This window comes from Pan paniscus, chromosome 7 (genome assembly GCF_029289425.2).
Source record: "Pan paniscus chromosome 7, NHGRI_mPanPan1-v2.0_pri, whole genome shotgun sequence".
NCBI lineage: Eukaryota > Metazoa > Chordata > Mammalia > Primates > Hominidae > Pan > Pan paniscus.
This window is the reverse complement of record NC_073256.2, coordinates 75,266,206-75,293,806: the sequence shown is the minus strand read 5'-3', so window position 1 is coordinate 75,293,806 and position 27,601 is coordinate 75,266,206.

Here is a 27,601-nt window from a genome sequence, read left to right as displayed (position 1 = left end):
CATATGATTTCACTCATATACAGTACCTGGAATAGTCAAATGCATAGTGACAAAAAGTCGGTTGGTGGTTACCATGGGCTGGCAGGGGATGTGCGAGCATAGGTTGAGGGGTAGGAGAGTAATGGGGAGTGATTGTTTAATAGGTACAGGGTTTCTGTTTTGGATGATGAAAAAGTTCTTTCAAAAATACAAATGCGTAACTTTTACCTGCAGATAGTCCAGCTTAACCGGTTTGGAATGCAACCTGAGCATCATCCAAATCCCAGCTTGAATTGTAGGTCCCATAATTCCCACATGTTGTGGGAGGAACATGGTGGGAGATAATTGAATTATGGTTGGGGGGTTCTCCTATACCATTCTCATGGTAGTGAATAAGTCTCAAGAGATCTGATGTTTTTATAAACGGTTGCCCCTTTCACTTGGCTCTCATTCTCTTTTGTCTGTTGCCATACAAGACGTGCCTTTTGCCTTCCACCATGATTGTGAGGCCTCCCAGCCATGTGGAGCTGTGTGTCCATTAAACCTCTTTCTCTTTGTAAATTACCCAGTCTCAGGTATGTCTTTATCAGCAGTGTGAAAACAGACAAATACAAAGTCCCCAAGGTGATTCTATTGTGTAATAAAATTTAAGAACCACCAAATCAGAGGAATTTCAAGAGAAGACTGAAAGGATTTTAAAAATTAAGAGTTATAACCACAGGAGAATAGTTTTATATTCAGCTTTGAGGAAATGATGCAGCATACTTTAGATGTCTGCTTTTGATTCTGGAGACTAGTTTTCAGAACTGTCTTAAAAGAAAAAAAATGAGTTTGTTGGTGTAAATCCACTCTGTCACATATTTTGAATGGGATCATAGAAGATCTTATCACTGGCTCTGTTTGGTCAGGGTCAGCCAGGAGCTTGAGCTAACTCAACATGAAGGTACAGAGAGGTGTGGGGTGAGGAGAAAACTTCCCCTTTGCCCTCCGAAGGTTTGCTAAAAAAAAAAATCAAGTGACCAAGAACAGATTAATAGGAGAAAAGGCATACAAACTTATTTGATCATAGCTTTACAAGAGCCTTCAGAATAAAGACCCAAAGATACAGGGAAAACAATCCATTTTTACACTGACATTCAATGATGTATGGACAGCCATGTAAAATATAACTGGACAGAAGGGGTATGATCGAATGCTTAAAGACTGAGTGGGGAAACCCAGCAAGGACTGTCCAGCTTCTTGGCCTCTCTGCGCAGCCTTCCTCCCTCTCAGGCATGCAATAGGACTCTCTGGAATGAAGGTCTTAATTTCTTTATGGCCAGCTGTTACACAAAAAGGCGGGGTTCCTGGAGAGGGAGATGTTAAAGCAATATTTTGAGGCTTTATGGTGGACTTTGGGGGAAAGGGGTTCTGGTTTCTATGACCCACCTTGGGGAAGAGGAATTTTAGTTTCTATCTTGCCTCAGTGGAGAAGGAAGGGAGAGAGGATGGGAGGGCAAGAGAAGGTCAGAGACTTTACTTTTGGGGCTGCTTCTGAGGACTTCACTTTGGGGTACTCTTTTCTGAGCCCCAACGGGGGTATTGAGTTCACTTTACAATCTCTTTGTACACTTTGTACACTTACAGTCTCTTTGTGACTGCATTCAGCTTCTTACTTCTGTGAATTTATACACTTCAAAAGAAAAACAAGATTTGGAACCAAAAGAAAATCAATTGGGTAATAAACATTGTTATTTTCTTACCATCCTGTTTTTGTTTGTTGAAGAAGTTGAAATTTCTGGGAAAACCGGCCTATAGCAATGCAAAATAATCACGAAATAATCACAAAGCTACCTATAATATGTGATACAAAATTACCTTGTCTGAAGAGGAAATCTTTTAATAACTAGCACCTTTCTGTGAAATTTATTTTAGAAGTCCCTGCGATGAGGTAAATATTAGAAAGATGCAAACTAAGGTTGTAGAATATACCCAATCAGACTCTCAAGTTCCTTGATGTCCCCTTTTTCCAAAGAGCACAAAAGGTTTTAGAGGTCCAAAAGATCTAAACTCTGATAGTTTAATTAGAATGACTTTAAGCCATCTTCCTTTCAAGGATACATATATATGTTCTTCTGCATTTATACATAAAGTCAATGATTTCAGTGCAGTCCCTGATAGGGCATAAGATTACAGCACTGACCCTCTGTTTAAATACAGTAGCCACTTTTTGTCTACGGTGCTGAGTATTATTCCAAGTTACTTAAGTTCTAGTTTGAAATGTGGAAATAAGGGAAGAGAGAGTCCTTTCCATTTCCCATATATTTATAATGCTGAGAGACAGTATTTGTAATTTACCCCCAGTAGTAGAGGCAGGTGTCAAAACCAAACCGTGTCGGCAAATGGACATGACCCAAACTACTTTCTTCTGATTTAAACACTCTTACCAGAAACTAATATAATTAGATTCAAAAGCATCTCTCAAACTCTAAAAGAAGGTATTTATATGCTTATTGATCTTAAGGCAACAGAATATATACAAGCAATACATACTTCAAAGGCATTTTGCTGCTTGTGTTATATTGTATGTAAATATATTATTAATAATGCCATTGGATAGGATAAAATGAAGCTTATTTTATGAAGAAGTATGTTCCAGGTTTAGAACCTATCCTTTTTATGTGGCCTTGATCTACACAGCCATCCACAGAAACTTTGCAGTGTGTTGAGCTAAATTCTCCCAGTTGTAAGTTACTCTCTAACAGTAACTTGGGTACTTTCAAAGGCTCATTACATCTTTCTGGGCCCTGGGGTATCACTAAAGAAACTGCTACAATAATTTGCTAAATGGTATCCTCGGGACTTTAAAAAGTTCTTGTTCCTTACAAAAGGACTAACTGACTCTCAAAAAAAAATTACTTCCTACCAGGATATGGCTAAGACCCTTTGTTTATTGTTCCAAGGAGGATTTAAGGGGGTTAAATCCATTATTTGCTTTAGACACACTCTGTGATCAAAAAACAACTACTATATTTTTTTATTATCAGAGTAAAAAAAATGCACTAACCTGAGTGTTCTCTACCCACTAGTAAGTCTGCCCATGGGGAGAATTGTCTATTTAAATGGTATGAGGAGCTTGGTCTGCCGTTAATTCCAAATTGGCTGCCCTGGAAATACATCAGCTGTTTCTTTAAGGCCCAGAGAAGTTTTATAAACATTGCTCTAAGTTTAAGTGAAACTAGAACTATCTTCAAACTCTTAAATGACATAATCTAAATAAACTAAACTAACATCTCTAAAGGAATTTCCATTACAGTAATGGAAGAAGAGATGAAACGCCGCGTTAAAAGTTATGTGATCTTGCTTCAGTGTTCTCTCAGTGTTTGTATTTGTTAATTTGCCTCCTCTACCATCTTGTACTGTTTTTCAACCAAATAAAGTATAGAATCAAGCTCATGTGGCTTCACATGCCTAAAAATAACCCCCGGAATACAGTTCTGTGGAACTAGCATTAAAGAAGAACTGGGAGAAAGTTAGACCTAAGAATTAAATCTGGCATTCACGCACAGATCAAAATTAAAATCACAAGGAGAAAAATCAACAAAAGCCCCTAGTATAGCCCTCAACCTCCTACCCTATTCTTGGCATTCTGTACAAAGGGGAGATTGGAATCTAGCCATGTGTGTAGTTAGTGATATGCACATTCCAAAAATACAGGTTTGGGGAAGTACCAGCATGAAAGAAAAGAATGTCATAAAAACTTGGTGTAGGCAACACCCGCCCCATCCTTACACACATGCATACAGACCCAGGCAAAACAATAGGTAGGTTCTTAAAATAACTTGCCAGATACCACAAAGTTACCTCTAGCAAAATAGCTTATGACTGACTCATAGGACACTCATGACTTTAGTATAAGTACAGGATTTTACAAAGCCACAAGTGGTATTATTATCCCAATTTACAGATTAGTAAAGTGAAACTCACAAAGATCAAAAAACTTGCTGAGTCACAGAGCTAGTAAATGGTAGAAGCAAGATCAAGGATTCCTGTTTTAGCTCATTCCAGATCCCACATTAATTCTACCATATTGTGACATCTAGAGAAGAGTCCATTTACTTTAGAATAGTAAATATTACTCAGGCTCTGCAATCTCCTACTTTTGTAAGCATAAGTTACCAAGGCTTCCCAGGTCCTAAAAGCAGAAACATTATCAAATAAGTGCATAAAACACTGAACCAAATGTGTTATTCCTATAGGACTATTTAGAGCCCTTAGTATAGAAATGTGCTCTGTGAATCTCCAAAATGTGGGCAAGAGAAGCTTTGGTTTTCCTCTGAAGGACATTTTATAGGACTCATGTTCCAAGAAATACATTTCAGGTTTGTGTCTGCAAAATCTTGCTGGCCTGGAAAAGTCAGTTTCTTTACAGTGGATTTGTATATCTCTGTTCTCATCTATTTTATGGTGATTTAAAATTTAATTCTCAGAGGTCAATGTATATCCCTTACATCCAAAAACCATGAGAAGACTCATTCTTCTCCCTTGTAGCCTACAAGTATTGAAACTATTTATGGAAACCTGAAGTGTGAGAGCAGAAAACTTCACAGTTCCTTCCCTCTCCCCTGAGAATAGTGAAGTTATTTTCAGCACTTCGTCTAGAGTTGTGGACCTAGGGTCAACGCAGAGGAAGACCTTCTATTGTTTTTTCACACTTCTGTCCTCTGATTTCTCCCTCTGCTGCTCAATTGTGTTTTCTCTATTTAGTCTTCATACATTGCTATTTTCTTTTCTTCCTCCCGCACTTTTAAAGCATGTATCTGAATTTGATACAGAAGTGAGGAACATGTGTACTTCTGAAGAGTTTTTTGCCAGGCTGTAGGACACATTGATACTCCATTGAGAGCACTGGCCTAGAAAAAATGTAATCTTTCAATAAATTCTCCGTATACAAACAGTGAAAGCATTCACCAGTGTTGTTTGGAGCTGCAATGCAGTGGGGCTGGGTGTGATGTCGCTTTGGGGTGACTATGGGCTGGTTACTGACTTATCTATGCCTTGGTTTTCTCATCTTTAAAACAAGGATATAGATAGAATTACCTACCTCATCAGGTTATTTCATGTATTAAATACATAAAATGTACTAAAACAATGTCTGGAACATGGTAATTACACAGTAAACATAGCTGTTGTTTGTATAATGCTACATTTATGAAGCTCTATTCCACAGGAACAGCTGTGACCAAAATTAGAGCAAGGTCTACTATGGTTCTCCTTCTGCCCCAGTCACTTGGCAAGGGCTTCCTCATCCTGGAAGAAGCCCTTCCTCCTGACTGGGGCAGAAGGAGAACCATAGTAACCAGCGCCGTTCACATTGTAAGATGGACTGGAGGGTCAATCTGGGCACGTATTCAGTAGAAGCATATGGTGTCATTCAAAGAAGCTGAGGGTTGAAAAACTGTGGCCTGTAAAACTGACTCCTACTTTGAAGATTAGGTGGGAGATCTCACTGCATCTTGTTAAGAAATTAAGTAATTAAGAAAATCATTCTTGAAAGCATTTGTTTATATTCATGCATTTTTCCCTTAGGTTAAATTTGTACAAAGGGGCTATAGGAGAGATGGAATTCAAACTCATTTTTAAAGACTTAGGTTCATATTAAATTTTTTTCCACCAAAAAAAATTGCCAGTTCTTGCTCCCATCAACAGTGTACATGAATGCCTATTTTCTTAGCACCTTGACCACACCAGGCTTCTTGTATTTTCAAACATTTTCTATTTGATAAATAAAAATGTAACTATTAACTTTGTTTGTTTTGAATCACCAGTCAGGTTGAACATCTGTACATTGTCTACTGAATATTTGCATTTCTTTGTAAATTGTCTGTTCATAGCATTTGTTAATTTTATAATAATCAACTCTTTTTTTCTTTCCTGAAAACTATTCTTATTTGGTTGGAAAAGCATTCATTTTGTATGTTTTCTTCTTCTGATTTTATGGTTTCCTATTTTTTAAATTTACATATTTCGTATTTTATTTTTGTGTTATATTTCCCAATTATTTTAAAGATAAGTATAAAAAAGTGTGATCCTCTGCCTTTAATGGAAATACATCTAGATTTAATTCTATATAGATTATTGATATGAAATATATTATTTAATATAGTAAGGAAGTATAATCCAATAAGATAGTTTACTAAACTATTAAAATGATTAATTATATTTGTAGATTTCTTTTTTCCCCTTTTTTTGTAGATGTCTTAATATAATGTATCCCTGCACTCATCATAAACTCTACTTAGTCATAACTCATTATTACACATTCTTTAACATGGTGATGGGTTCGATTTTCTATTTCATTTTTGTGAATATTTTCATAAGTGTAATTGGCCTGCAATGATCTAACATCGTACTGAAAGTTCTAATAAATAAGAAATAGGAATTATAAATATTTATGTTTGTTTGGTTTTACATATCTATCTCTGGACATACACACACTAGAAACCATTAGAAAGCTGATAAAGCAATTTCAGTTCAGCATCTTTTAAAAATAATCCTATAAGACTTTTCTTTTAAAGTAGCAACATAGTAATGTTCCATTAAAGTTTTTCTCAATCTTAGTTGGTTTTTTAGAATTAAAGTAATGCATTTTAATATGAAATCATCCATTTCATTAATACTTTCTTATTTATTAGGATAGAGTTTTATATATTTATCTTATAATTATCTACTAATTCATATTTTTCTACATCTGTGTTTGTTTTCTGTTACTTATATAACACATGTACCTTATCTGTTTAGTTTTCGTAGTTTTCAAACAATGTGCTTTGCTTTAGGATTTATTAATCAGTTAGTCTCTTATATTCTAAATCATTAATTTTTTACCACTTATACTAATTGCTTTCTTTTTTAATATTTCAATTTATTTTATTAATTCCTTTCTAATATACAAACTGACTCAGTATTTTTTTCTTCGTTATCTAAATACTAAAAAGCTTAATATTAAGATTTTTAAGGGTACTTTCCTACTAATACATGTTTCTCTTAGGATTTTAATATGGACTCTTCCCACTACTGTTACTTTCTGATAGTCTTTACATCCAAGTGGTTAGAACATTTTTAATTTTTTGTTATTAACTTTATATATAATTTATTTCCTCATTGAATATTTCCTGTAATTTTTCCTTTGGAGAATTTCTCCTTTGTTGGGAATCTATTTTATTTTTATTTTTAAATTGCCGACTTTACTGAAACCAAGATCATGTTAGTATACACACACATATACATACATATACGTGTGTTTGTATATATATCAACATATGTACACATATATATCCTTTATATATAATCTCATAATTATATTATTCAGATTATCTAAAATTATTTAAAATTTTCCTTTTTCTGTCAAACACTGAGAAACACCCATTGCATTTTTTGCTCCTTATATTTTCACTAGTGTTTTGCTATATATATTTTAATATTATGTTATTTATCTCAGGCAATAACTACAGATCTTATCTCCTTTAATCAGGAAAATTGCTCTCTTTATTCTGGTAAATGCGTTTGGCCTAAAATTCCACTTTGTTTCATGTTAATATAACCCAAATGACCCCAGACTTCATTAGCCTGTGGGTACTAAAGATGCTCCATTAATATTAATATCCTAATTTGCTAGCTCATTAACCCCTACCTGTGTAACAGTGGGACCTTGACCTCTACTTAGGAAGTCCCTAGGCAGTATCTGACATGTACTATGGAATCAGTAATCTACTCTTCATCTCTACTGACTGCTCTTTGAAGACAGACTCCAGCTCCTGTTAACTTTTGCTGCTGCTGCTGCTGCTGCTGCTACGTATAACTGCCTCCAAGCCACAGAGACAGTCAATCCTCCTGGTGCATAACAGTGCGAAGTGTCTTCTGTGAATGCAGAGAGAAAATCTCTTAGAGGGGTTCCCCCGTGAAGTTGCTTCATTGGGGAATCAGTGAGACCCTTAGTTGTGTTAACATTCAGCCCTTCTTTTTCCCAAGACACATATCTGTTGAGAGAAATTTGAGTAACAATTGCTTAATTCAATACAAACATTCCTCTTTAACTCCTGGCCGGATGTTAATTCTGATCATCATGCTAAATAATCTCTTTCCACAGATGACTATTCTCTCAAGGTCCAACCTCCTTAAAATTTGCATTCATTTGGAATACCTTCTCTTACATTTTGAAAGATAAGACTCTAAAATAAAGTTTTTTTTTTTTAAGAGTGCCCTTTACTGTGCTAGGCATATTATGAGTTATCTTATTTAAATACCATAACAACTGTATGACATAGGAGCTCTTATTCTCATTTCACAAATATGAAAAGTGAATATAGTGAGGTTAAGTAACTTGCCCACATTGAAAGATATAGCTACTATCTTAGCCACAAATCTTCCATACTGCTACTTGCTACTTCTTCAATCTTTTATTTTATTCATCTTTCTGGTGGCTGAAAAATATCATCAAATGCATTTTTCATGAAAAGTATTTTAGGTCATTTACTTCCTATTTAAATAGAGGCATTATATAATGTCTTTACTGTGACTATATTTATGATTGACAATACATGGGTCATGATTTCTCTCATAAACTAGCATATAGCATAATGTATAAAACTATAGCATATAATTTTACTGCATAGGCAACTACAGAACATAGAAAGTATAGCATTTTGTGTAAAAATGTAGAAAGATGATCACTAGGGTCATTTCCTTAAAATGGAGAATTCTGGTAGGAGTCTGTATAATTCTCATGCAGATGGTTTGTGGCCACATCTGAAAAACCACTGTATGATGTTGACATTACTGATTGGCATCAAAAGACAGTTTAAGTCTCTACTCTCATAATCACTAGTTTGAAGACACTAAGCATATTAACTTCTCTGAGCCTGAGTTTACTCATCTGTAGAATGTGACTAATGATAATGTCTATAACTTACAGTTGTTTTGAGGATTAAATAAAATAATGCCTGTAAATACATAGCCCAATTCTGAAAAAAATTAAGTGATAAATGTTTGTTATTTTTAGAATAAATATTATTATAGTTGCTATGCCGCTATCTACCTTTACATGCTGTAAAAATAATAATATATTCCCCATTTTTTCTTTAAATGTTTTTCTAACTTTTTTTCTATTTGGATGTAAAGTATACCTTCATCTTTAATTTTTTTAAAAAAGTACATATTTAAATGTGTTTTTGTTCTCTTTATTAATTTTTCTGGTTCTTAATATCCTCATTGATGCTACTGTTTAGTTCAAGAAAGTTTTTATTCTATTTTGTTTTTTAATAATTTTTCTGTTCTGAGAATTAATTTTTGTAACTATTTTTGGAAAGCTTCAAAAGTATGTAAATTACATTGTTAATTTGAAGGCAATGTTGATTCTATTTTTTTATCATTTCTAGTCCCATTTAAATTATCTTGTAGTGTTATTAATTTCTCCAATTCTTTCAATTTATCTGTATGTCTTCCAAATATTCAATCTATTGTCTCACTTTTCTTTTTTCTTTGATAAAATTGACATTTTCTTGAATTTATTTAGGATTTCAAAACAGCACAAATCTAAAATTTATGTTTCTCATAGCAAATATCTTGCGCTGGAGGGAATAAAGAGATAGATCATACTTGGAGTTATGGAAGTATGACTTATAGCTTTTCCACTTAGAGGCCTAAGAAAGTGATGAAATCTAGAAGAGCAGTTAGGCACATGGTAGAGATGCAAATTTTGAATTTACTGAGTTTTAGTTATACGTGATAAATCCAAATGGAGCTGCCTAACAAAGCACTGGATATTCATGTCTGGATTTCAAATAAATTTTATCTAGAGATGAGTATTTCAGATGCTACTGTACACTTGATAATTGGAGCAAGGGAAATCTCCCAGAGAGGAGCTACAGAGGGACATGAGATATGGCTCACAGTGGAACACTGGAGAATAACCTTGTTTCAAGGATGAGTTGAAGGATGAAGAATGTCCACCCGACTATGAAAAGAGTAAAGAGAGGGAGGAACATAGCAGAGAAGACTGAAAGAGAACCAATATGACAAATGCAGCAGAAGCCAAATAGTATGAGAAATCGGAGACCACTGGATTTGCAAAACAAAATGTGGAAGAATAGACATGGATGCAACATTGTAATAAGAAAGGTAGAAAGAGATCAGCTACGAGTTTAGGCTATGCCTTCAATAAATTTTCTACATAGAGAAGAAGAGAGACAAAAATGAGATAGATCCCGTGTTCATTCTCATTGAAGGTCAGGGGCCAGTTGAAACAAAGAGGCTGGAAATACAGGTAGAATGAGAATAATTAATGGAAAGAAGTTCAAAGGATATGAGAAAGAATGGGGATAAAGTGCAGGTGAAGATGGGTGTTATTCCTGGATAGAGGACACTTCTGAGACTGGACAGAAGAGAGAAGTACGTGTGTGGACTCAACAGATTTTTTGGGGAGGAGAGGCAGAATGTTAGAAATGTCTGTGTAAGAGTGTGTCAGAGGATTGAAAGAAAATTATAGAAACGTTGTATTAATTTCAGTGAAGGTGCTGGCATTAAAGAATGTCAAAGCGATTTGCGTGTCCCTATCAGATTGACAATAGTAAATTCTTAAAACCACCAATTTACACAGGTGTGTTGCTTTTTTTCTAAAAGCATTTTACATCTTGGATACACTGGCAAGTATTTGCAGGAATCATGTGCCAGAGAAGAGGGAAAGGAACTGGATCAGTACAAAAGAGAGCCCAAAGTCTTGACTAACTGGGATCTAAGCTAGAGAGGTATACTAGACACCTGACATATCTATGGTGCTCTTCAGGAAAAATGCAGCTGTGGATTCCCATGCTTCATGTTGGGCCAGCACTATCATCCAGACACCCATTGGGTCAGTCAGGAATGGGTACCCAAAGGCAACCAACTATGTGTAGAGCTGTGAAATGTACCTAGCATGAAAGCTCATCCCAAAAGTGGTCCCTTAGCTTGTTGCAACATAATTAATCCACTTTCGCTGCAAGATGTGCATGATGTAGTAGGAATATGCATTAGAAAACAACACATGAATTACAGTATATGACTATAAGATAAAACTTAACAAAAAGAAAAGCAAAACAAAACAAAACATGAGGAGCGAGTTGGCTGGAAACTACAAAGAAAATGAGAAATATAAGAGAAAGAGTAAGTTAAAAATTTTTTTAAAATTCACCAAGAGTAGCTAAGTCCTGAGTACCAAAAATGGTAGTTCTTAACTACATCTAGTAGACTATTAAATGGAATTTTAAGTTGATACTTTTTTCATAATACTTTGTAAGATTCTGGAGAATAAGGACCATATCATATTACATATTATATGCATAAAACATAGCAATTTTTTATTCTACTTTGTTTATTAGCAGAAGTACAGCAACATAAAATAATGTAGTATTATTTCTTACATAGTAGAGTCAATAATTAACACCAGGATTCGGGGTGGGAGATTCACTTACTTTGTCTTTTGAGGCAGAATTTCGCTGGCTTTATCACCCAGGCTGTAGTGCAGAGGTGCAATCTCAGCTCACTGCAACCTCTAACTTCTGAGTTCAAGCGGTTCTCATACCTCAGCCTCCTAAGTAGCTGGGACTACAGGCGTGTGCCAACACACCTGGTTAATTTTTTGTATTTTTGTAGAGATGGGATTTTGCAATGTTGGCCAGGCTGGTCTTGAACTCCTGAATTCAAGTGATCCACCTGCCTCGGCCTCCCAAAGTGCTGGGATTACAGGCATGAGGTACCACACCTGGCTAATTTTTTATATTTTTAGTAGAGATGGGCTGTCTCCATGTTGGCCAGGCTAGTCTGGAACTCTTGACCTCAAGTGATCTGCCCGCTTCGGCTTCCCAAAGTGCTGGGATTACAGTTGTGAGCCACTGTGCCTGGCCTGCCTCACTTACTTTCTAAAAGAAATATAGACTTGGAGACATTTTAGTTCTTTACATATGGGCATTAACATTCAAAAGCTGATACTAACTGGCTAAGATATTGTTTTAAGTTTTATCAAAATTCTTTCTCAAACAATCCTGTTTACAAAAGAAAAATTAGTATGACCAATGTGGGTTATCTCTGATGTCTTAAATATCTACTGCAGTGTAGTGGGCTTGAGATCTGGCAGTTGATAGAGGCAATCAACTCCCATTGCAGACTCTTTAAAAATAATAATAAAAGTAATAATATCAACGTCGTTGACTCGAGCAACATGAGGGTGGGGATGCTGACCCACCCCATGCAATTAAAAATCCACATACAAACTTTGACTCCCCACAAATCTTAATAGTCTACTGTTGACCTAAAGATTTGCCAACACAAACAGTTGATTCACATATATCTAATATGTTATATGCAAGGTACATATTATACTGTATTTTCATAATAAAGTAAGCTAGATAAATATAAATATTTATATAAATTATATTTATATTTTTAAATTATATAAGTCTATATAAATTATATAATATTTATATTTATCTAGCTTAATTATATATGTTATACTGTATTCTCATAATAAAGTGAGCTAGAGGAAAGAAAATATTAAGAAAATTATAAGAAAGACAAAATATATTTACAATTCATTATGTGGAAATGTATCTTAAAGGTCTTAATCCTCATTGTTTTCACACTGAGTAGGCTGAGGAGGAGGTAGAAAAGGAAGGGTTGTCTTGCTGTCTCAGGAGTGGCAGAGGAAGACATAGAGGAGGTAAAAGCTGAGGCAGGAGAGGCAAGCACATTTGGTGTAACTTCACGGAAATGTAGTATAATTTCGGTCTGATATTTTTGCTTTTTCATTTCTCCAAAAATATTTCCACATAGTATCAATCCTTCTTCCATCATTTTAGTTTCAGTGCCAATGTCATCCAAGATTTCTTGTCATAAGTCAATAGAAGTCTTTAATAATCAGAACTTTTCTGCCAGATTGTCTAATGTCAGTTCGCTTCTGTCTTCCTCATAATCTGGCACTAGTTTGGAAGCACTCATCTCTGTCAAGTTGTTTTCTGTTAATTACTCTGGTGTGGTGTCTATTAGCTCTTGAATTTCTTGAAGAGTCACATCATGAAACTCTTCACCACCATTGCCACCATCTTTTTTTTTGTCATATCCATAAATCTCTCTCATTATTTTATTCATTGACTGTTGTAAATCCTGTAGAAGTCATGTACAATGTGTGGACACAGTTTTCTCCAGCGGGAATTTATTGTTTGGGGCTTGATGGCTTTTATGGCTTTTTCCATAACAATTCTGGCATCTTCAATAGTGTGATCCTTCCAGACTTTCATGATGTTATCTCATCAGACTGCTCTTCCATAGCGTTGGCAATCCTTTCCATATAATATTATGTGTAGGTCTGGATTAGAAATGTTGTGTTTCAACACAAGTAGACCACTTAATGCTGTCAGTGTTGAACTCATGGGATTCTGGGTGAGTAGGGGCATTATCCAATATCCAAAAATTTTAAAAAGCAGTCACTTATTGGAAAGGTACTTCCTGACTTTAGGGACAAAGCATACATGGAACCAATCCAGAAAAAGTGTTCTCATTTTTCACCCCTCTGATTATACAACCAAAATACTAGCAGCTGGTGTTAGTCTTTCCTTTCATGGCTAGGGAGTTGATGGCTTTATAGATAAGGGCCATCCTGATCATAAACCTGACTGCATTTGCCTTCCCAAAAAATAGAGTTAGGATATATTTTTAGAGTTAGGCTCTTTCCTGCCTTATATTGTGCTCTGTTCTCTTCCTTGCTATTAAATGTGCTTTGTGGCTATTCTTTTTTCTAGAATGGGGCATTTTTGTCTATAGTGAAAGCCTGTTCAGACCAGGTGCAGTGGCTCATGCCTGCAATCCCAGCACTTTAGGAGGCCAAGGCGGGGCGGATCACAATGTCAGGAGTTTGAGACCAGCCTGGCCAATATGGTGAAACCCCATCTCTACTAAAAATACAAAAGTTAGCCAGGTGTGGTGGCAGGCACCTGTAGTCCCAGCTACTCAGGAGGCTGAGGCAGGAGAATTGCTTGAACCCGGGAGGCAGAGGTTGCAATGAGCCAAGATCGCACCACTGCACTCCAGCCTGGGCAACAGAGTGAGACTCTGTCTCAAAAAAAAAAAAGAAAAAGAAAAAGAAAAAAGCCTGTTTAGGCCAATGTCCTTTCTTTTCAGTGATTTTCTTATGGCACCTGGGAACTCATCTGCTACCTTGTGGTTGCCAGAAGCTACTTCTCCTGTGATCTTGACATGTTTTAAGCCAAATGATCAAACCATCCTTTGCTGGCATTAGATTATCCAGCTTTAGATTCTTCACCTTCCTTTTGCTTTAAGTTGTCATATAATGACTTCACTTTTTCTCAAATCATATTAGTCTAGAGATGCTTTTCTTACAGCAATTCTGCACTCACATAAAAACTGCATTTTCAATACAAGATAAAAAGATATTTCACAAAAAGTACAAGCGTTTTGCACCTACTGGCATAGCTACAGGGACAGCTTCACAAGGCTCCTTTTATTTTTTACAATGGTCCTTAGGCTAGATTCATTTATCTTGACATGGCAAGCAACTGCAATTGCAGATCTAAACCTACAATACACATCAAGCAATTCAACTTTTTCTTTTCTGACTTTTCTCTGATTTTTGGGAGCACTTCCAGCATCACTGGTGACACTTCATGTAGGTCGCATAGTACGATTCAAAGTTTACAGTATTACACTAAACACTATGAAAAATACACAAGAACCAAGAGAGATCACTTTTTACCACAATAGGCAATTTACTGGAGAGACAAACTGCTCATGGGAAGATGATTATGTCACATAGGCATTTTAAGTAGATACTTGCAACACTTGAGCTCACTGCAACAGCAACAAGGGGTTTCTACATAATTGCATTAGTACAGAATGTACAACAGTTAATTTTATGCAGTTATAATTTAATACTGCGTCTTTACATTTGTTTACATTTCTCTCTACTGTGAACAGCACCATGTATGATGTGTAAGTATTTGTGTACATAAGTTATGATAAGTTCTTACTTTTTATAATAGATTTGTGTATATTTTACGGTAGTAAAAATATATGTAGGCTCATATCTACATATATTTTATACATTCATGACATACCTAACTTTTTCTTAACTTGTTGTTGTATTTTTAGTCTATATGATTCATCGCAGGATTTTTCAAGTTATCAAAAATCTCCAAAAAATTTCCAACATATTTATTGAAAAAGTCATGTATAAGTGGACCTGTGTGGTTCAAATCCATGTTGTTCAAGGGTCAGCTGTACTACAATAAAAACAGTCACTGAATAAAAGCTCCTGTAATTTGGTCTAGCACATTGGTAAAATTGTATTATATGCAACGTGGGTATAATAGTACTTGCCATATAAGGTTGTTGTAATTATCGTAGACTATATATAGTGAGTACTATATCCTTACCAGAGAGTAGGAAACTGAAGTTTAGAGATGTTTTATGACTTGTCTGAGTTCTTACAATTACCTAAGTGTTATCCCATGGAATTTTAATGTAAACATTCACCTTCTTCCGTCTCTTCTTACACTATCTGTCACATATGACTTATGGCTCAAGAAATAGTAGGGACTTAGTTATCTGGAAATAGGTATCTCTATTCTTAAAAGTGCCAATGTGATATTTATGGTCCATTTCTAGGGGCATAATCATAGCATTGTAAGGGAAAGATAATTATCATTTTTAAATTATCCATGCTATATATACTAAAACTCTAAGACCAAAGATATTGACCAGCCCTTTAATATTTGGGAGTAATGTAGTAATATGTATATCCAATACAAGGCAAATAAGAGAGTGATTAGCTTATATACAAAAGTTTTAAATTTTTCATCAATGTATGCTTTTATAAATTTATTTTTGGTGAATTGTATTTACCATATTTTAAAATAGTTTGAATGTTTGAAATGTGTATTTATTCCTATTTAGATTAGAACACCATTTAATTTGTTGATACTGGTTACATATACTATATATTTTGTAAAAATCAATTTTATTGCAGATGAACATCATGAGAAAATTATATTTTGCAGGAACACTTTAAGACAATTATAGCTTAATTTTGTGTCTCTAGAATGATGAATAGCAAAACTATCCCCTCCCCTTTTGCCAATAACATTCTAAAGTCAGAAGGGACCAGGAGATTAGAATATAAATTCTAATATTTCTTGCTACAGTAAAATTTTAATGTCATTACAAAAGAATAACATTCAGCCCTCTGGTAATTATTAAATTAAGTCCTAAATGTTTTATAACATGTATGAACTTAGAATAGAATCTGTGGTATGAGAAAAACCTGGAAGGATATGTATTCTAACACTGCCTCAGCACCACAACCATTATCTGATAAAGGGATTGACCAACTTTCAGTTGAATGTGTCCAAGTTGATAAAATTCTCTACCTGTTATGACATCCTATTCCAAGAATGTTCAGTTCTAATTCTTAGAAAGTACTTCTTTGAACTGAATTCTCCAAAAGTTATATTTGTCTGTCCTAGTTCTACCCTCTGTGGTTAAACTAGCAAGCTATAATCATTTTTCCATATGGAAGTACTTTTTCTATTTGAAGAGTTTTCAAATCTCTTTGGATAATCTTATCCCAGATCCTTCAACTATTTCTCCTGATTTTGAGAACTTCACCGTCTTGATCACTTTCTGTGGAAAAGCTCTGCTTACTGAACAACTCTGAATGAGGGAAAGTAAGATAGTATTATTTCTCACTCTTCTTAGGCTTTTATTCAAAAGATCTTTAGGGTGAATAGATTTTACATCTACCATATTGACTATTTTAGAGCAAATTCAAAAGTGCATGACATGCAGTGATAGGTAATTTTTCCAATTGAAAATTTTGAATTGCACAGGTTGTAAGGCTGCTGTACAGATGCAAATCAGCTAAGGGGTAAGAAGAGGGCACAAGGAAACCTAAATAGTCAGCATCCACAACCCTGTGTAGGTTTTTGATTCTATAATCCTCAGCATGCATACATAAGGTGACTTTTGTTATTGTGTGTGTGTGTGTGTGTCAGTGTAAAGTGATCACAAAAATAAATAACTGCCAGTGTTGTGAAAGAAATAAAGTAACACTAAAAAATCTAAGAAGGTCATGAAAATAACCACAAAAAATATTTTGATAATTCACTATTTAAATTAACCTGATATACGACATAAGTGAGTCCACTATATATGCTCTACATACATTTTTAAAAGGCAATTAATAAAAATGTCAGTGATTTCCCTACCAGTGTACATTCTCTCTGTTAGTGATGAATAACAATTCATTAATAGGCAATTAACTTCTGGGCTGATGATATCCCAACAAATGCAGCACTCCATGCTGAAATGTGATTTGAGAAAGTGTCAAGATTTTAAACGTTTATACCTATAGAAACTCATGGGTTCAATACGGTCTCAAGATATGTCCTTCACAAATATCAAAGATCTACAGGATTTCGTATAAAGTAAACTAACATGATATCGGAAACCTGCAATCATACCCACACTGTTAACTGAAAATAAAGAATGTAGGTTACAGCATTGCAAAAAGCCTCAACATTGGAACCATGTAGGAGTCTGGAAAATGAGTACCCAAAGATATTAGGTCAGAATATATAAACTCTTACAACTCAGAAATAACCCAACTTAAAAATGGCCAAGGGATAAAAACAGACATTTCTCCAAGAAAGATGTTCAAATGACCAAGAAGCACATGAAAAAATTCTTGATATCATTAGTCATCAAATAATTGCAAATGAAAACTACCATGAAGTAGCACTTCACATACACTAATAGGGCTAGAATCAAAAAGCCAGGTAATGAGTGCTGGCAAGGTTGTGGAGAAACAGAAACCCTCATACACTGACCCTGCTAGTGTGAATGTAAAGTGGTACCATTACTTTGGGAAACAGTCTGGCAGTTGTTCAAATGATTAAATATACAGTTACCATGTGACCCAGCAATTCCACTCTCAGGTATATACCAAAATAAGTGAAAACATATGTCCACACAAAACCTTGTACATGAATGTTCATAGCAGCATTAATCCTAATAGTCAAAAGGTAGAAGCACTCTAAATGTTCAACTGGTGGATGAGTAAACAAAACATGGCATATTCATACAATGGAATATTATGCAGCCATGAAAAGAAATGGAGTGCTGATAGTGCTACAACTTGGATGAACCTTGAAAACATTATGCTACATGAAAGAAGTTAGTTACAAAGGCCACATACTGTATGATCTCACTCATGTGAATAAAGAAACCTATGAGGCAGAAAATAGGTAAGTGTTTGCTTAGGGTTATGGTGGTGAGAACTAGGGATAAGGGGCTTTTAGCTAAATCATATGGGGTTTCGTTTTGAGGTAGTGAAGATGTTCTAAAATTGACTGTGGTGATGGTAGCACTTATCTGATATTATACTAAAAATAATTGAATTTTATACTTCAATTGGGAGAACTATATGGTATGGCAATAGTATCACAACAAAGTTGGAAAAAAAAAGATTGGGGTCCAGCTTTATGTGCTGAGAGGAAAAGACACCCAAGGTGCATTGCTAAGGGTTTTATTTTTTATTTTTTATTTTTTATTTTTATTTTTTTGAGACAGAGTCTCGCTCTGTCAGCCAGGCTGGAGTGCAGTGGCACAGTCTTGGTTCACTGCAACCTCCGTCTTCCAGGCTCAAGCAATTCTCCTGCCTCAGCCTCCCGAGTAGCTGGGATTATAGGCGTGTGCCACCACGCCTGGCTAATCTTTGTATTTTTAGTAGAAACGGGGTTTCACCATGTTGACCAGGCTGGTCTCAAACTGCTGACCTCAGGTAATCTGCCTGCCTTGGCCTCCCAAAGTGTTGGGATTACAGGCGTGAGCCACTGCGCCTGGCTGCATTGCTATGTTTAAAAATAGTAGTTCAAATGAAGGAAATCAGTAGTGCTGATTCCAAACCCCACTAACAAATGCAATGGTGTTTTAGATAGAGGAGCTGAAGGGTTATTCTGGTGGGAGAAATTTCTCCTTTATCTTCATTTCCTTGGTCAAGTTAACAAATATTAACCACATATGAGGTCCCATAAACTATAGACGGGAATTCAGGTGAGGGCCACACAGCAGTCTTCCCTTTCTGTGAGAGCATAACACCATTCCCTTCTGGCAAGAGAACTCTGTTGCCCATTTGAGTATTCTTTTGTATAAAATCTTTTATTTTGTTGTTTTTTTCCTTACAGGAAACTTATAGAATCTGCTCTTTATCCTTGGGAATCTGAAATTTCACAAAAATACTTCTGAGAATGTGTTTTGTTTTTTATTCTGTTTAACTATCTAGCAGCCTTTTAATCCAAAGGACTTTATCTAGCTTCTTTTATGCGTCTCTCAATTCCCTTTTTACTCAACTTTGCCTCAAAACACTCAATTTCTTTTGATATTTTCAATCTGCATGTTTGTGTTTAAAATCTGAAGATAGCGTCACTCATAGCTCTGGACACTACCATAATTTTTTAAATTCCTGACAGTTATATTCTTTTAATTTTTAAAAACTTTCTTATTCTATGATCTTTCCTTTTTGTCATAGAAGTCTGTTTCTATTTTATGGCTATAAACTTCTTTGACTCTTTGGGTACATGATGACTATATCAATTGGCATATTTTACTTTAAAATATGACACGCGGAAGCTTGCAGGTGCAAGCAGGAGCACCTCAAAACAGAATAAGAAGGTCTGTACTCTGGTAGGTTCAACTCACCAGATTCCTAGCTATTTCTAGGCAGATTGGTTCATATATTTTAGGGATGCTTCTCCAGTTTTCATCTCATGTTACAAATTTCAAGCTCGCACTCATGCTACATTTATGGGGCCGTGGTGGGGCTGACACGTCGTGAGGGTTCTCCAATTATTACGCCACTCTTTTGCTTCACTGGGAAGTGCTCCTTTTGAGTCCTTGCTGACGCTATGCGGCGCCTCTTCCTGGAGCCCCCAGAAAATTGCCCCAGATATGGCTTTCTAAACAGAGTCTCTGTTATTCTGGCTTGTGGTTATTTCTGCTTTGTCTCCCTTGTCACCACACACATCTGCTTTTTGTCTGCCAGAATTGTATGAATAGCTTTAGTTCACTGTTGGCCCTTACTCCTATTATCTTGCTATTATGGGTTTATTCACTTTTGTATACATTTATTTTCATTCTAGTGATATTTTTTAAGAGCCAGGAGGCATATAAATGTTCTCAGGCCACCATCTTGAACCAAGAGGTATCAGAACCAAGAAAAGTGTTAAATGGTATGTATTTTTACAAACTAAATCCGTGAATACTAAAGCCATACCCAGAAGAGAAACAATGGAGTGAAGGAGATAATACCTTCTGGAAGAGGCTTATTTTTAATAAAGTTGGCAAGAAAACCAAGAGCATGGTTTGGTCAAAACCACAACCACAAACCAGATGAAGCCATGGGATGTTGTAAGGTATAAGAGGACACTATATCATATAAAAAGGACGGGTCTATAGGGGAAAAGTGTTAAAAAGAAAAAAAAAGGACCCCTGTGATGTGGGTTTTTGAGTGCTAAATGTTTGATAACACAGATAACAATGAGGCTCTGTGTATTATTGAAAAGGAGTTTGACAGGAGGAATGCAATGTTTGGAGAATATTATCATACCAGTTGTATAAGCAATAGACTTGATCAAAGGCAGACTGGAGCAAGGGAGAGTGCACGTGAATTTGTTGATGTAGTCCAGAAGAAAGGGTCTAAGAAACTAACAAAGGATTGTAGCTGTGGGAACAGAGAGACGAGATGAGCAGCTTCACACTATGTCCTGCTGCTGCTTGACTTAGCTCCATTTAGTACATTTTACTTCCAAAAGGCAAACAACAAAACAACAGCAACAACAAAAACATGACAAAATGTCAGTATTTGTGAAATCAGAGTTGGGGATGAAATAGGTAGCTGTTATATTATTTTTCTATTTTTCTATACTTAAAAATATGTAATACAATAAAATCAAGGGAAAGAAATGAAGGGGAGGCATACGAATTTTAATTGATAAGTGTTATACCTACAAAAGTACAGTATGATTTAAATCCCAACTCTACAACTTGTTGATAAAACTGACCATTAACTTAACCTCTCTGAGTCACAGATACCTCATCTTTAAAATGAGGTAAGAGTGCCAACTCCATAGAATTTTGGGGAAAATAAGATAATGCATGGAAAACCAAGTTTGCCTATTACCATTATATAAGCCTTGCAATTTTTAAAGAAATATGGAATCTTACAAATAAATGAGACATAACTCAATCTTTGCAAGCTGTTTTTTAAAGATCAATAGTATTTTGCCATGATAATTTGTGTTAGTGAAAAATAGAACTAAGGAAACTATATTAGCTAAAACAATTCTAATTTTAAAAACTACTCACTGAATCTTGATTCTTATGCATGTTAAACAAAAACATAGTCATTTGACCATGACTAAGTTTCCTTATTAATTTAACAAATACAATTTAATTATAGGATACATTACAGTTTTACATTTTATATACTTCCAAGTGATCTAAAATTATTGTTTCTAAATTTTCCCATATATATAGTCACTAGCATATGTTGTCTACATGGCTAATTCTGTCTGTAACATACTGCTATGAGACTTCCTTATATTACACATTAGTTTTGAGGACACAATTTCCTTCTGGAGTTGAAAGGCTCTGAAGCAAAACCAAGAGTACCAAAGTTATTCAGAGGTACAAGATGATAACCATAAAAATACAACACTACTTGTTGTGATTAATTTTCATAATATTATTTCAGTTTCTGGTTTATGTCTAGGAAATACAGTATCCCCAGAATGTAACATCTCACTCCTGTTCATTCTTTGCTCATATGAATGACAATTTAGAACAATTAACAAAATAGACCTTATTTAGCCTTGTTTCATGGTTAAGGAAAGCTTTTTGGTTGTTACTATTCTCTATGTTAAGTTGAAGGAAAGAAATAAATTAGCTAGGAAATAAGTAAATTTTCTTTCTACTGAGAGTGTAGTATTATCATGAAGAGTTACCAAACCAAAACTTTACATGGGCTAACAATTAAGCATTATAGTTGAAAAAATTCAGGAATTCTTCCCCTTTGGTTAATTCAAAATACTCCTCAAGATTTGTCAGAGACTCACAATCATAATTACAGTCATCAAGTACAATATCACTGTTAAATTTAGTGGCAAAAGAGAGTTTTGGATTTTAAAAATATCATTTGACTGACAGTATTGTATTTACCATAGTTTTCTATTAAAAACTTTAGAATTGCTCCACGGGTCCAGACGTTAAGAGATACATGGAGATAGTTGAAATGTAAAGAAGAAACAAAAAGGGAATCAGGAGGGAACCAAGGCAGCATCATTGCAATGCTGTGGCTCCAACACCATCAAAGTGGTTCGTCATAGTCAACAAATGTAGCATTTTTGACTCTTAAATCATCCCTATGTTCATTAAGGTTAACCCTCAGAATGTTGAAATTATACTGAACGTTTATAATTTATTCAAAAAATATTTCCAGCATGAAAAATTAAATCTCAACCATAGCTATGATATGGGGAAAACATGTATTTTTGTGTATAACAATGAGACGAAATTTTGGTGCTGCAGAATTCTTTCTCTTGGAGTCTTCTAACCTCTCTGAAAACTGTGGCATACTTAATTATAACATAGAGATAATCATACCTACTTCCCAAAGTTTGAACGAAAAAAAAATGCATGATTTGTGATACTATTGATAGAGACAGGAGACAGTCAATGTTCCCCTGGAAACCTCACCTTCATGCCTAAAACAGCCTGAAGGCTGAAAGACTGGACTGCTGGTCCCAGGAAACAGGCAACTCAGAGGGAGAACTGCCCCTGTTTGGCCGCCCTTTCCGGACTGATTCTTTCTGAATAATGCCCACACGCACACTGGGGGAACATGGTGGAGTCACGAGCAGTTCGCACCTTGTGCAGTGGGGAGGAGCCTGGCTTCTTCAGCTCGTGAGTGTGGCCTAGTATTCAATCTATGAGGTGGGAGCCTATTAGAAGGACCTCTTCTTTTTTCACTGAGAGCTTTCTTTTAATAGATTCCTCTCTCCTCACCTTTCAACGTGTCTGTGTGCCTAATCTTTCCTGGTTGTGTGACAAGAACCCAGTTTTAAGTGAACTAAGGAGCAGAAATTGTGCATCACTATTTTATATAGAATAGTTTAGAATAAATCAATGAGGCCAAGTCATTTGTCCATAGACTAACAAAATTAAATATTTCCAAAGAGAAAGAACTTTTACAAGGAAATTATAGGAAATGCGCTGACATAACTAGATTTTATTTTCCTGATTCTTGCAACTCATACACATGAATGTCAATAGAGACTAGTCAATAAGGTCATTTCTTTTAAGAAAGTTTTAAAACTGCGAATGGGGTATTTGTGTGTAAGTGTGAATTGAGCATTTGTTAGTGAAATCGGTTTGCATCATATAGATTGCTTAGGGGCAGGACGTGATCTTGATGGATAGTAAGGCTGCCTGGTACCGCCTCTGTGTTACATAGCAGAGAAACAAAACAGTGCTTTTTCTGAGGTGCTAGATCTCAGTTGATGTTGCTGTCTTTTGCTTATCACAGTCTGTTGTGAATCATTATGCAATTTATTTTGATTTGGTGCCTTTTTGCTATCTTATTTCAATTTTATGCTCCATCATGAAAATGGGTGATAAACATATAATGAATTTGTATAAGAATCACTGGGCTAATCCTTGTGTTCTGGTGATTGATTGCAATTTAGCAAATACTGAATTTGCTAATCAAATGGTAGATTATCTCAGTGATATTTAGGTTTTTATACGCTTACAACTTTTAAAAACAGTTATTATTAAACATTCTTGGAGGAAAAATAACTTTTATTGCAGATTTGCTGGTCTCTAGTCCAACTCACATGTTTTTTCATTAAAATTTCTTTTATGGCTCAAATATTTAATAACTTGAGATTCCTCAACTTCAACTCTTGAGTTATACCAGAGCAAACTCTGTCCAGCAGTAGTATAAGGCGTGTGAATTAACTCCACTGACTACATCCTTCTAATGAAACATTTTTACACAAACACCATGCTTTCACACTCACACCAACCTGTATGCCCCCACAATAGCTTAACTGCTTGTTCTCTTCTAAATAAAGGAACAACTTTAAAAAGAACTTTATGAAAAACAACTTAATGTAAATTCTGTACAGAGCTTATGATGGAGAGCTGCTTCTCAACATTTCTCATCCAAAAGGCAGTGGTATCATATCAGAGTGAATGCCAATAGGGCTATAAAATGGTTTCCACCTGTCATTAATTTTACCCTGGCCAGTTTGCAAACCAGTGCTGGTCCTATGGAACTTGCAGGAACCTTTCATATCCTGATGCATAATTTAAATATTAATAGCAATTTATCTTTTATGATGAAATATTGCGACTTATTCCTACCCATAATCTTTTTCTGGTCATTTTCTGATCATGCTGCTCTTTCACAAATAAGTAGATCAAAATAATGACAACACAAATGTGCATTTTTTTCATTATCTTTTTACTTGATGCACACTTTGGGAAATATGTGTGATTATTTCTGTCTCACAATTAAGCATGCCACAGTATGCAGAGAGGTTAGAAGACTTCCAGAGAAAGAATTTTGTAGCATCAAAATATCCTCTCATTGCCATACACAAAAATCCATATTTTCCTCAGATCATAGCAGTGGTTGTGATTTAATTGCTGGAAATATGTTTAGAATAAGTTATAAATGTCTAAAATGACATAAACATTCTGAGAATTAACCTTGATGAATATAGTGATGATCTGTGGGAGTCATAGACACTAAATTTGTAGAGTATGACGAAACACTTTGATGATGTTGGAACCACAAAAATGCAATAATGCAGCCTTGGCCAACTCTTAATTCCTCCTTCCATTTAAAAAAATTTCTGTTTGTTTCTATTCTAACTAACTCCATCTAGCTCTTAATATCTGGACCCATGGAGCAATTAAGTTAAATTACTGGTTTTAGTCGCAAATGAAACGAGCAGGGTTTAAATATTTTCAACTGCTCTCAGAAATCACAAAATTATATTTAAAAAGAACCATCTTCCCATTGATACAAAATTGTTGAAAATATACTTTTATTTTTCCTGTCACTATCTGTTTAAAACAGGAAGCTCACATACACTCGGATTATTTCTCTTTCCAAAATTCATATGCAATAATAACATGAATATGCTAAATCCCTCCATTTATCTTTGGATAGATGCTTGGAATTAGTTTTCTAATATCTTTAGACACACAAGATCAAGTGGAAAGGAAAGGAAAAAGAGATTAACTCTTAACTGAGTGCATGTACCACAGACACTATACTACTTAACATTCACTATTTAATCTTTAAAGCTATTTTTTTGGAAAAGATGTTAATATTCCTGTTTTTATAGATGAAGAATATTGAGTGTAGGATGGCTAAGTTATTGGTCCAAATTGTCAGAGTGGTGAATTGTGGTTTTGAACAGGACTATATTAAAAGTCCATGCTTTTCTACTTTATAACATTGAGATATAATGGTTAAGGGAATAAGACTGGCATTTTCTTTTTTTCCATTACACTAGCTTTTAAGATAACTTTAAAAAAATAATCATTTTCAATACTTGGCAAATATGTTAGAAAGCATCTCTGACTTTTGACAAAATTTAAACTGTTAATTCCAGAGCTGGTACTTGTCAGATAACAAAAGTTTTTTCCACTTAACATTAAATTCATTAATAATACCACAAAATTACTTCTGCCTAAAACCTCATAAAACAGGAACTAATCAAAGCAAACACACTTAACAGCTAATGATGATTTTAATTTAGCTGTAAATTCCTCAAAGGCTAGTAATTAGAGAGCAGTTCTACGCTTTTTGTTTTGCAAAAATAAATTATTGCTGCACGTTTTGCCACAATTTTCTCTATTTAATTTTGCTAAAACAGTGTTTCCTTTACAAAATTTTAAAATAGATCTAATGGCTAGATGACTTAAATCACCATATTACAATCAATTTTGTTTAAAATAATGTCTCCTGAAGATGTTTTGAACAATAAAACTGGACACAAATGTGTTATAAAAGAACAACAAAAAGAGCCAAGAAAATAAACTCTTCACAGCCCTTGATTGCATGGTACTACTCACTTTAGATTTAATGAAAGGTTATTTGTTTAGCCATAAAGATGTGAGTCATATATCCTGATGATAGTGTGGCTCTAAACAATGAAGATCTAAGATTACATATTTTCTCCAAATGGATGTGATTATCTGTATTTTCTCTTCAGCATTTAAATCTATAGCTTCAAAATTGCAAACCTAAATTCAAGGTCAATTATATTAAGTTAGCCTCTCTTATTTATTTATTTATTTATTTATTTATTTATTTATTTATTTATTTTTGAGACGGAGTCTCACTCTGTCACCCAGGCTGGAGTGCAGTAGGCAACCTCGACTCATTGCAACCTCTGCCTCCTGAGTTCAAGCGGTTCTCTGGCCTCAGCCTCCTGAGTAACGGAGACCAATGGCGCATGCCATCACACCCAGCTAATTTTTGCATTTTTGGTAGAGATGGGGTTTCACCATGTTGACCAGGCTAATCTTGAACTCCTGACCTCAAGCAATCTGCCCACTTCGGCCTCCCAAAGGGTCGGGATTACAGGCGTGAGCCACTGCACCCGGCCTGTCCTCTCATATTTATCCATGGCTGATCCATAGGTTTCAACAGAAGGGGTTGGGGCAGGGAATTTGTCTTCCTAAATGAGAACCCTGAATGTAGAATTGCAAATAGTGCCAACATTATTCATGAAGACAAAGCTAGTTTTCAGGAGAATGACCACTAAAGAGTACGGAAATCTGCCATAAATTTAAACACCAGAAAAAGGAAATGCATAGGATCTAATTCTGAATTATTTATTTGTGTGATGTATTTATCTATTGCTATCCTAATACAGTAGTTCCCCCCTTATTCATAGGGGATAGGTTCCAACCCCTCCAGTGGATGCTTGAAACCATAAATAGCACCAAACCTGATTGCCATCAGTCCATACACGTTTCTGTTCAGGTCTTCCACTTACAAATTTAGTACTTTTTCCAACTTAACTAACTACTTGACAAGCATTGGGCTGTAACTTTTGCATTTTGAGGTGCAAAAACTAGCACAAATTTATTTTTCCTTCTTCATGATTTCACAGATAGTTTCCTTCTTACCATAGATCTTAGCGACCTCAGTATACAATTTTTTTTCTTTTCTTATTAAGTGGAGAACTTTCACCTTTTTACTTGAAGGAAACACTTTACTGTTTCTCTTTGGCATAGCTTAATCGCCAGCAACACTACTCTCGTACTTTGGGACTTTTATTAGATAAAGTAACTGTTCCTTGAACGCAAGCACTGCCATACCAGAAAGTCGATGTGATCGCAGAAAGGGCGGCTAAGTGACTCACAGGTGGAAAGCTGTTACAGCGTGGGTCTGCTGGACAAAGGGAAGATTCATGTCCTGAGAGGGACGGAACCTGACGGCCCAAGGTTTCATCACACTACT